This window comes from Danio aesculapii, chromosome 2, assembly GCF_903798145.1.
Source record: "Danio aesculapii chromosome 2, fDanAes4.1, whole genome shotgun sequence".
In the NCBI taxonomy this organism is placed as follows: domain Eukaryota; kingdom Metazoa; phylum Chordata; class Actinopteri; order Cypriniformes; family Danionidae; genus Danio; species Danio aesculapii.
Genome location: NC_079436.1, coordinates 37,281,378 through 37,291,536, shown reverse-complemented (window position 1 = coordinate 37,291,536; position 10,159 = coordinate 37,281,378). Strand labels below are relative to the sequence as shown.

The 10,159-nt window shown below is 35.4% G+C and overlaps 1 protein-coding gene across 3 annotated transcripts in view; it reads left to right on the top strand.

Annotated features, from left to right (window-relative positions):
* The first annotated feature begins 2,524 nt into the window (after positions 1-2,524).
* The window catches only part of arhgef18a (rho/rac guanine nucleotide exchange factor (GEF) 18a), a 33,484-nt gene continuing 25,849 nt past the window's right edge, over positions 2,525-10,159 (top strand). For all 3 annotated transcript variants that reach the window (XM_056478577.1, XM_056478585.1, XM_056478570.1), the window contains exon 1: positions 2,525-2,698. The gene's annotated coding sequence lies outside the window, so the exon portion shown is untranslated. The remainder of the gene's footprint in view (positions 2,699-10,159) is intronic.

Sequence of the window (10,159 nt, the reverse complement as noted above, 5' to 3'; positions counted from 1 at the left end):
TTTAAACAATACTGTTCTTAGGAGAGCTTTTTTTATTGACTTCAAAATGTTGAGTACTGTATTTTACAGGGTAAGTATAAATGATGAGATCAGTCTATTACTGATCTTTTGTATATAGCTGATACGTTGTCATCAAGAGTTAGAAATTGTTTTTATGTATATTTAGTATAAATAAAATCTTTAACCATTTTTTTGCCTAATTCATAATTAATTATAAAGCACTAATTAAGTTAGTTATTAGTTTAATAGCAAATCCTGTCAGATCCAAACATTACACTCTTTAAAAGAAAGGGGGTTTTCATGGTGATGTCATCGAATAACCACAAAGAATCTGTGAATTAAAAAAAATTAACTTATCTTATCTTTCCCAATACAAAGCTAATTATGTGGATGTTAAAGTTGAACCCCTTGATGACACTATAAAGCCTTAATATTTTATTTCTCAAAAGGTGACCTCAGAGGTTAGAAATACATTTTCAGTAAAAGCAACAAAAACTTCAAATGTGGATGACATATTTTATGTATAATACATTTCTAATATTTTCTAGGGCTCTTCAGCTCTCGGGCTTATAAGTCTGTCATTTTTCGTCCTGTATCCAGATGCCCGTGTACTTGACAACTCTTTACGCGAGATTGCTTTCTTCTGCCCTCGCTTGTGTAGCATCTCCATCCACTCGGATCATCGGGCCTGGGTTCTCCTCTTCTCCCCAGTCTATCACTTCGTCCCACAAGTCCCAGGACATCCAGTATTCGTCGTCCGACCACGATTTTTCTCCGTGGTGACGGGTCAAATCACCAGCCGCTGCCAGCTCTACCTGGCGGCCTTCGCTGTCCACTTTCCCGCTGTCCGGAGAGACGCTGATATTGTGCCAGGAGACCACAAACCTCAGGCAGTGGGTAGTGGACAAGCTGAGAGAACGACTCGGCGCTGAAGCGCTTCGTTTTACAACGCTAAACATCGCTAGTTTAACAACCAAACAACTACGCACCGCAAATGGTTTTGGAGCAGTTGGATGTGCGCGATCTGCGTGAGTCTGCGTTTAGAATATGTTCTATGGAATGCCAATGCTGTTACGTCAGTCGCTGGAATTCCATTTTCAGAATTATCCAAACGAACTTGCTCTATTAAAGTTTCTCCATAGAGCTTTGATGTAAATTGGTAAGGTGCATGTGCACCAGTTTATTATTGTATTTAACATCACTGTTCAACAGTTTTGCAAGTATAAATCTTTTTAAATAAAAATAAGCTAGGTATAATTGTGTGGCTAAATATCAAACATTTATAATAATAAGTTATTATTATAAATGTTTAATATTTAATCACAATTGTATATACATAAGTCTGATCAGAAGATGAATGTTATTTCCACACTCAAGTGAAATCAGAGGTATTTATGTTTACATAAACAAAAAAAGATATTTTGAAAAATGTTAGAAACTTGTAAGCATTGACTATGGTAGGAAATACAAACATTATGGAAGTCAGTGGTTACACTTTTGCAGCTTTTATCAAAATCTTTTCTTTTGTGTTCAACAAAAGAAAGTCAGTCAAACAGGTTTGGAAAAAGTAAAGGGTGAATAAATGATACCAGAATTAGTTTTGGGTGAATTATCCCTTTAGGGATTCACATGCAGTCTACAATTAAAAAACACATTATTTTAAAGTATTTAAATAAACATGTTATTCAACACAAATTAAAGCTACGTCACACATAATGCCAAAGATTGTGTCAGTTCTTTTAGAAACAGAGAACTGAATTAGTAAGCAAATCATTAACTCTTAAATCATCAACAACTGACTAAACAGTCCAAATCCAAATGTAGCCTGTTTGTTGTTTTGATTTGTGATCACACAATAATTAAAATAATCAAATAAAACCTATGTCGCCACCTAAGAAAAAATCTCTAAATATACAGTGCTTAGCATATATACTGTAAGTACACCCCCCCCCCCCCCCCACACACACACACAAATCTCTTTTAAATTCATATTTTTAATAAGAAGCTATATGCAATATCATATTTGTGCATATACATTAGATTAGTCAGTACTGAAGCCAAATCTGGTGTTTATCTAACAAAATAACCTATTATAACGGTCCGAAAACTAGTACACCCAAATTACATGTTGTAGAAAAATATTGTATACAAATCTATAAAAGAGGAAAAATCAAGAGAAGCAAAAAAAAAAAAACATTTAGTTGAAATGTTGTAGGTTGTAATTTATTTTTGCAATATTTTGCTTGAATTTAATTGTATTTATCTTTCAATTCCTAAACATGTTCTGTGACTAAAATATTACATTAATAAATATATCTGTTTAATAAATCTGTTTTGTTTAAATGCACCAAAACACATTGCCTATATTCACCGAGAAATGGATAAAAATATAGAATTTGCTTTAAATTTCTGAATTCCCAAAGCTTTGAGAAGGGGCACTGGTGAAAAGGCAAACTCCGCCACCTTGAGTTCCCGTCATGCCTCGGACGGAGCAGCGCTGAAGTGCTCGTGGGGGTGTGTGTGTGTGCGCGCATGAGGACACTAGTTTCTCCCGAGTGTGTGTGTGTGAGCGAGCTGCACTTGTCGTAACCGACGGATGCTCAAGAAAAGAAACCATCCGAAAAAAGTGGACAGGAGAATAAAGAAAAGAGCAAATATCGAAAACAGCATAAGAAAATATGTGGTTTCATTAGAGACGGTGAGTAGAAACTTTCGTAAGTTAGCTAAAGTTTGCGCGAGCCCGAGCCTCTTTGTGTTTAAAGTTTGTCATCGAGGCCTCGTGTTATTACACTGACGCTGTGTCGGAGTAAACATGTATAGTCGTCAGTAAAACACTATTTTGACGTCGTCTGGTGGTAAACGTATTTTAAGCGCTACTTTTGGAGTTTTTCGCTGAGTATCATTCATCTGTCTTTAACGTTACTGAGAAGCGTGACGTATGAGGTCAGGAGCAGGAAAAGTTTCGCTGTGATTTCACTTGTGGGTTAACAAATGATACAGCGTCAGTAATACTGAAATAACCACCATTTTTATCTTTTTTTATAAGAAGTTTACATATCTGTTGTATCAAAGAGACGAGGTCAGTGAGTTTTCGTGCTTCCGATCGGTTGTTTTCAGTGTTTACACTTGTCTGGTGTGATGACGAGGAATGCGGGATGGTTTATCTGTTCGACCATTACATTCCTTGAATTCTGCTCTGATTAATGCCTGATTCGCTGCTTCACCACGGTCAGCTCTGCAGAAGGGCTGAGTTTTGGTCCTGAGAAAATCAGTTTGAGCTAGATGACTAGGCATGTTATCCTGTGTAGTAGATACTTGCACTTAAAGGGATAGTTCTCCCCAAAGATAAAAAAAAAATCACAATTTACTTGTTTCAAGACTTTTACTTACTTCTGTTGAACACAACAAAGGATGTTTGGAAAAGTCTTGGAAACCTGCAACCTGTATTTTTTTTGTCCCACTATGGAAGTCCATAATTAAAGGTTTTCAGCTTTCTTCAAAATATCTTCTTTTGTGTTCAACAGAAGAAAGAAATTCAAAGGTTTGGAAGCTCTTGAGGGTGTAAGTATTTATTTTTGGGTGAACTGTCCCTTTAATCTAAAAGTGACTAATATACATAAAAAAACGAATTTCTTTTCAGCGAGTCATAATATAGATACTAGTGACTTATCAATCACTATTAAAATCAGGTTGTCTTAATTTATTTATTTAAATATTAATTTATTAAAATCTTAATTTATTTATTTAAACACTCAAATTAACATTATGAGCCCATTGAACTTATATTATGTTAAACTGACTTAAAACACCTTGATTAATTAATAAAATTAATTTAGGATATGATTAACTTAGTTGAATAAGTTACAATGAACTAAAAACAAATGTTACCTAGACTAATTGATAATTGAAAGCGATTGGTTATTATAATAGTAGTTTTAAGATGTATTTCAGTTGTTTGTTGCTCTTTTTGAAGTCATTTGTAAAATGTTTATGTAGGTACTTGTAACTCTTCAGATAGTTATAAATATATATTGGTGTTTTTCCAAGTAGTCAGTGAATGCTTGAACTTGTATTTTTGTTATTGTCATGTAAGCATTCAACCCAATTGTCATTTAGGCATTTAAGTTTTGATTTAATTGTAGGTTATTATTTATAATATATTATTTATGTATAAAATGACCATTTTAATTGTCTTAGTATTTTTGTCAACTTTTGTTTTTAAGTACTTCAGGTTCAAATAAAAACGGAGTCATCATTATATATGACTTCATAAGCAGTTTGTAACTAAAGTAGTAAGTAATATTTCTACTACCCAAGATGCCAGTCCCAAGCATAAGTAATAATACCAAGTATTAGTAAGCTAGGTATTAATAATAACTATAAAGATGTTTAAATGTTAATATTTCAAAGTAATAAATAATATTTGTGGTATCTAAATGAAATGAAAAGCTACTAGTAACATAAATAGCTTGTTGGTGGTCATAAACTGGCTGGTAATATGGAGCTCAATCTCCGTCATTTTCTGCTACTGTTTGAAATCTTTATACCTGTGATCAACAGCTCACCAAATTCAGCATATTTTATGTATTTTTTAACAAAATGTTTTTAAACTCAGGGCTATTTTAATGAACTGTCATATAGGCATTCAGGTCTTGTTTTAATAATTATTGATTATATTATTTACTATATATATGTATATATCGTCCATCTTAATTAAGTTTTAGCATTTTTTGTCATACATTTTTATATACTTTTTAAATGCTTCAGGTTCAAGTAAAATGAGTAGTCATTATTTATGACTTCATATGCAGTTGGTCATTAACGTGATAAGAAATATTTTTACTACTCAAGATGCCAGTCTTAAGCACAAGTAATAATACCAAGTACTAGTAAACTAATAGTAAATATAATGGTGTTGAAACTTAGATTTCATTCATTTGCTTTTCGGCTTAGGCCCTCTATTAATCAGGGGTCGCCATAAGGGAACGAACCGCCAACTTATCCAGCATATGTTTTACGAAGTGGATGCCCTTCCAGCCGCAACACAATACAGGGAAACGCCTATACACTCTTGCGTTCACACACATACACTATGGCCAAATTAGCTTACCCAATTCACCTGTACTGCATGTCTTTGGGCTGTGGGAGAAACGGGAGCACCCAGAGGAAACCCACACGAACACGGGGAGAACAATCACACTCCACACAGAAATGCCAACTGACCCAGCTGGGGCTCGAACCAGCGACCTTCTTGCTGTGAGGCGATCGTGCTACCCACTGTGCCACCGTGACGCCCCAAGTTTAGATATTTAAAAGTAGTAAATAATATTTTGAAGTAATGTGGTATCTGAATGAAATGAAAAGTCACTAGTAACATAAATAGTTTGTTAGCAGTCATAAACTGGAGCTCGTTCTCAGTCATTTTCGATCATTATAATATTTAAAATCATTATACCTGTGATCAACAGCTCATCAAATTCAGCTGTATCAAACCAGATTCTCACACAACCATGTCTTCTAGCAGTAAAGGTCAGCATCTCTAAAGGTCACATGTAATCTTGTTTTTTGTGTGTGTGAGAAACAGGGAGGCTTTCTGTATTTTATCTGGCCTGTCGATATGTGAGAGGGGGAGGTTGGCTTCGTGGTCAGATTCAGTTTGCAAACCCTGCGTTTTCCACACAGTAACAGAACTTGTAAATCAGTTACAGTGTGTGTAAACAAGTTCTCATATTTTGCAGCTGCTGAGTCCCATTAGCACTCCATGCCAACTAGAGAGAAGCAGTTAGTCTTGATATAACCAATATCCTCAATTACCTTTTCATTTCAGAATGGTAGTTTTTAGTTTTTAAGAAAAACAAAGATGAAGGAAGAGTCAAATTTCATGTGTCTCCGTGTAAAGGAAGAGGGCGTTTTTGTTGTTTCTGCCCTGTCGCAGACTGGAGCAGCCTGCTTTTCTCGTTTGACCGATAAGCATAAGCCTTAGCTGCGTTTCGCTTGCCTGTATTCATCTCCATCCAGCAGATGATTGAGGAGGTGTCAATCAGCAAGAACGATGCACATTGTAATGAAGCCTCCTGCTGGAACCTGCTATTGCATAACTGCTGAGGGAGGTCTGAAGGTTAAGTGTGGTAATCGTTCATGCATGTAGGGATTTTTCTATTTTATTTCTGGGTCCTCAAACAATTTAAAATGCCAGGTCAGTGATCTGAAGTCATGGAACAATTTAACACTGGACAGAAATTTTGTGACTTGAATTTGTGGAAATTATTTAAAATGGAATTTATTTCTCAAATTCAGTTTGATTACAGATTAAAAAAGATGTGGTGGGCTCATATAAAGCTTCAAAACACATGTGTGCATTTTCATTGTACTAAATTGTAGTACGTAGCAAACACCATAGAAACAGTATAGTCCCTTTTTTGATGATGTTTATTGTGGGATTTGACTGTGCTTTGACTGTATTTTAAAAGTAGGCTATTAGGTTATTAAATCGTTTTTCATTCTATATATGAGCTTTTTTATTTTTTTATTTCCTGACATTAAAATAGGATCCAAATCCCTTCCATTTTGAAGCCCACTGCAACATGACGTAGGTGTGCTGTTTCCCCGACCACCGAATTGATTGACAGCTGTGTATTAACATGCCTCCGTAGTAATGCTCATAATCATATCAACAAGACAGGACATGCGCAAAGTAACTGGGATTAAAAAATCTGTTAAGCTCTCTGTGATTATCAATCATCATCAAATGTGATCAAGAATGAGTTTCACAAGTTTAAAACGTTTTTTAAAGCAGTGCATGTTTGTAATGAATTAGTTCGATTTTACCGCCTTTATCACCCCAGCTGCGTGTCAGTACAATTATAAAAGAAGATGCTTCAGTCCCAGTTTGTGGATGTTCAATCAGGTTTATTTTGTACATTAACATAACGGATATCCATACAGCACAGTATATTAACATGTATCCTGTCACATTTGTCGTGCAAAAACAGTGCAAAGATAAACAAATTAACTCCACAACAAAAACATCAGATAATCATTGGGAAAATTCTTACTGTAGTATTTCTCACAAACTTTGTGAAATCTGCTTCATGTCTGTCACTGTGCTGTTTATCTGATACAGCCGGAGATGGAGACAGACTCTGACAGGCTCGGTAGGAACGGTGGACGGGGAGAGCTAGCATTAAAGGCGCAGGCAACAAAAACCGCTACATGCGTTAAGAGTAGAAAATCCCAATATTCTGAAAGCTCTAATAAATAATCTGATGAGCGTTTTGAGCTGAAACTTTACAGACACATTCTGGAGACACAAAAGGCTGATCTTAAATCTTGAAAAGGGGTAAAATATGTGCCCTCTAAAATGTCATTTTAGTCGTTGTGCACATAAAGAGAGTTTTTTGGTAATGAAGTAAATTTAATCTTCATTCCTACTCAAGCTTCTGTCAAATGGGCATTTCTAGGAGATAAAATCTAATCTATTACGTGACGTGTTTGGTCAGTGTTTGTCCTTTTCTAATGATGAAATTTAAACTAAAGATAAAACCATCTGGTTTCCACAACTTTTACTCCTGAGGAGCAAAATTCTGCCTTCAGACTGTGACCATTATTATTGATATGGACTGATATGAAACTTTTTAATTTTTTATTTTGGGTAATTTCACTTAGCCCTTGGGGATGTAAATATTTACAGTGAGCTGGTTGAAAATAGGCATGGGCCATTATAAGTTTCTGACTGCATGATAACCTTGGACAAAAGTAGCACAGTATTGTGATTACTGCTCTAAAATATATTCTGGGTAAAAAAAACAACAACTTTTCCCTTATTGAACTTAGTATGTTTTATTACGGTAATATACTATACAGCGGGATCTAAAAATAGCAACGTATCAGTTTCAATACAGTTATACAGTCATAAAAAAACAATGCACTTATATCGAAGACAAGTATTAAATATTATTTATTTAATGCCTAAAAATGCGCATGCGTGATTGTCATCCCGGGACAGTGTGGAGGAGAGAGCAAGAGAGGTGAGGTAAGATGGCGAGTCGCACACCAAGTGACCTGGTCTCGAAAAAAGAACATAAGCTCTGCAGTTTGGCAGTATTTCTGGTTTCGAACCGAACAAGAAGGGAGATGTGGTAAATGCGAACAGGAGCGGTCTGTAAATCTGGTGTAATTTGAACGGGAGCGGGCGGTCTAACAATATCGCTTCCAAGCGAGCAAGCAATGAGAGAGAGTGTCCGGCGCAGATCTCTATTACGAACAAGACAAACAGGTGACCGCGAACCTAAGGTCGCATATACGGTATTCAGTTTCTGAATGGTTTAGGCACAAGCCAACAGTTTGGTGATGCTGTCTGAGCCTTACATAATTTTTTTTTATTATGCACGGTAAAAGGTTTGACGGTATCAAAATTTGGATACCGCCCAAGCCTACTGACCAGTATCGTTTTTCTGGCGATACCATTGCCCTAAATAAATAAATAAAGTAGTCTTTGACAGCACATAAAAAAGGACACATACCGCAGGAACAGGATACAGCTGAACAACAGGATAAACTGGCACAGATCACCTCATGTGCTTTATTCAGTGTTAAATGCTAATAATGTGAGTTTGAATGACATTTCACATGACATTTATTGCCATACTACTGAAAGCAGCAGCAGATAGTTTACCTCAGATCTTAAAAATAAAATAAACCATTTGAAAATGGAACTGCAGTGCGTTTAATAATGTAAAAGAGGGTTAATAGATATTAATTATATTATAAACATTACCATTTCCTTGAAGTAAGAGCACTCTTCTGTGCTTCTGAATAATTATTTAAATAATTATTTAAGTATTTAAGTTTCTGTCGTTTTGGGTCTGGTGCAAACACCTAAATTGCTTATCACTGCAAATCTCATCATGTAGCGTGTTGTTAGGACACAGTTTTACAACGTAACCTGCTCACCTAATGGTTACGTTTGTAATATTTATATTATTTGCTAACTAAAAACTTCATGTGAAACTTTGAATCTGCGTCTCATTTTGGAGTCTGCTACTGTCCATGGGAGGCCGCATTTTGGTCACAGATGCATGCTTTTAGAGCCTTCCTGACTAAATAAATGAAATGCGTGGATTTCCACCAAGGCAACCTGGGCTGCTGAAATATAATTGGCTAAACTGGCAGTGGGTGGGTTAAATGACCAAAACAAAGACAGCCGTTCCAGCGCATATCGCTCATTTTCCAAGCTGAATATCTCACCCTAGCAGTTTTTCAGATGTTCACTTAACATGTTTCTTAAATGTCTATAAACATATTATGGTATTTTTATGCTTTAGAAGAGTCAAAAACTCACAGCACCTTTAAAGTGCACATCGGTATCAAGACTTGTATGGCCTAATATAACAAGCAATGTCTTATTACTTAATGAAATATGGAGTAAAAACCTAATAGGAGATTAAATATATAACCGCACATTTATTTTGGACTATTGTGTTATTGTTATTTTAGGTGATAAAAAGTAAAGTCTTTTTATTTTATTATACATATTTGTTTTGTAATAAAAAAAAAATTACAGTATAGTTTTTGTTATTGGCATAAAAAATATCAATGTAGTTTGTCTGTTCGTGCAGTTACGTTGAGAATAAAATTTGCATCCTACTCAATATCCTCATAATGAAGCACGTCATATGTTTATAGCCAGGTTCTGATGGTTTGCTCTCTCATTCTTGCTAGTCCTTATGAATAAATGCTGTTTGAATAGCAGCTGAGCTCACTCATTGTCTGAGCACTATTAAGCTTTGTTAGTGTGTTCACAAGGTGTATCGTGCCCTTCACAACCAATAAGCACTTTGCCACTGTAACAACTAAGTGCTATACAACAAATTAATTTCAGGAGAATGCTGATGATGTTAAAACAATGTGCACATGTAAAGCTTAACATAACAAGCATGGTTGTAGTGTAGTTCACATAGAGTTTTGAATTCTGCTACCTGTTTCTCATCCTTATGTAATTCCAAACCTGTAAGAATGACAACTAATTCTGTGGAACGTAACAGAAGGTATTTAAAGAATTTCTCTTTTTTTGTTTAATGTGATGAAAGACAGTGGTGTTACAGGGTGCTTTTAAATTCTTTTTTATCTAGATCTTCATCTGAGCTCCACATAAGAAAGG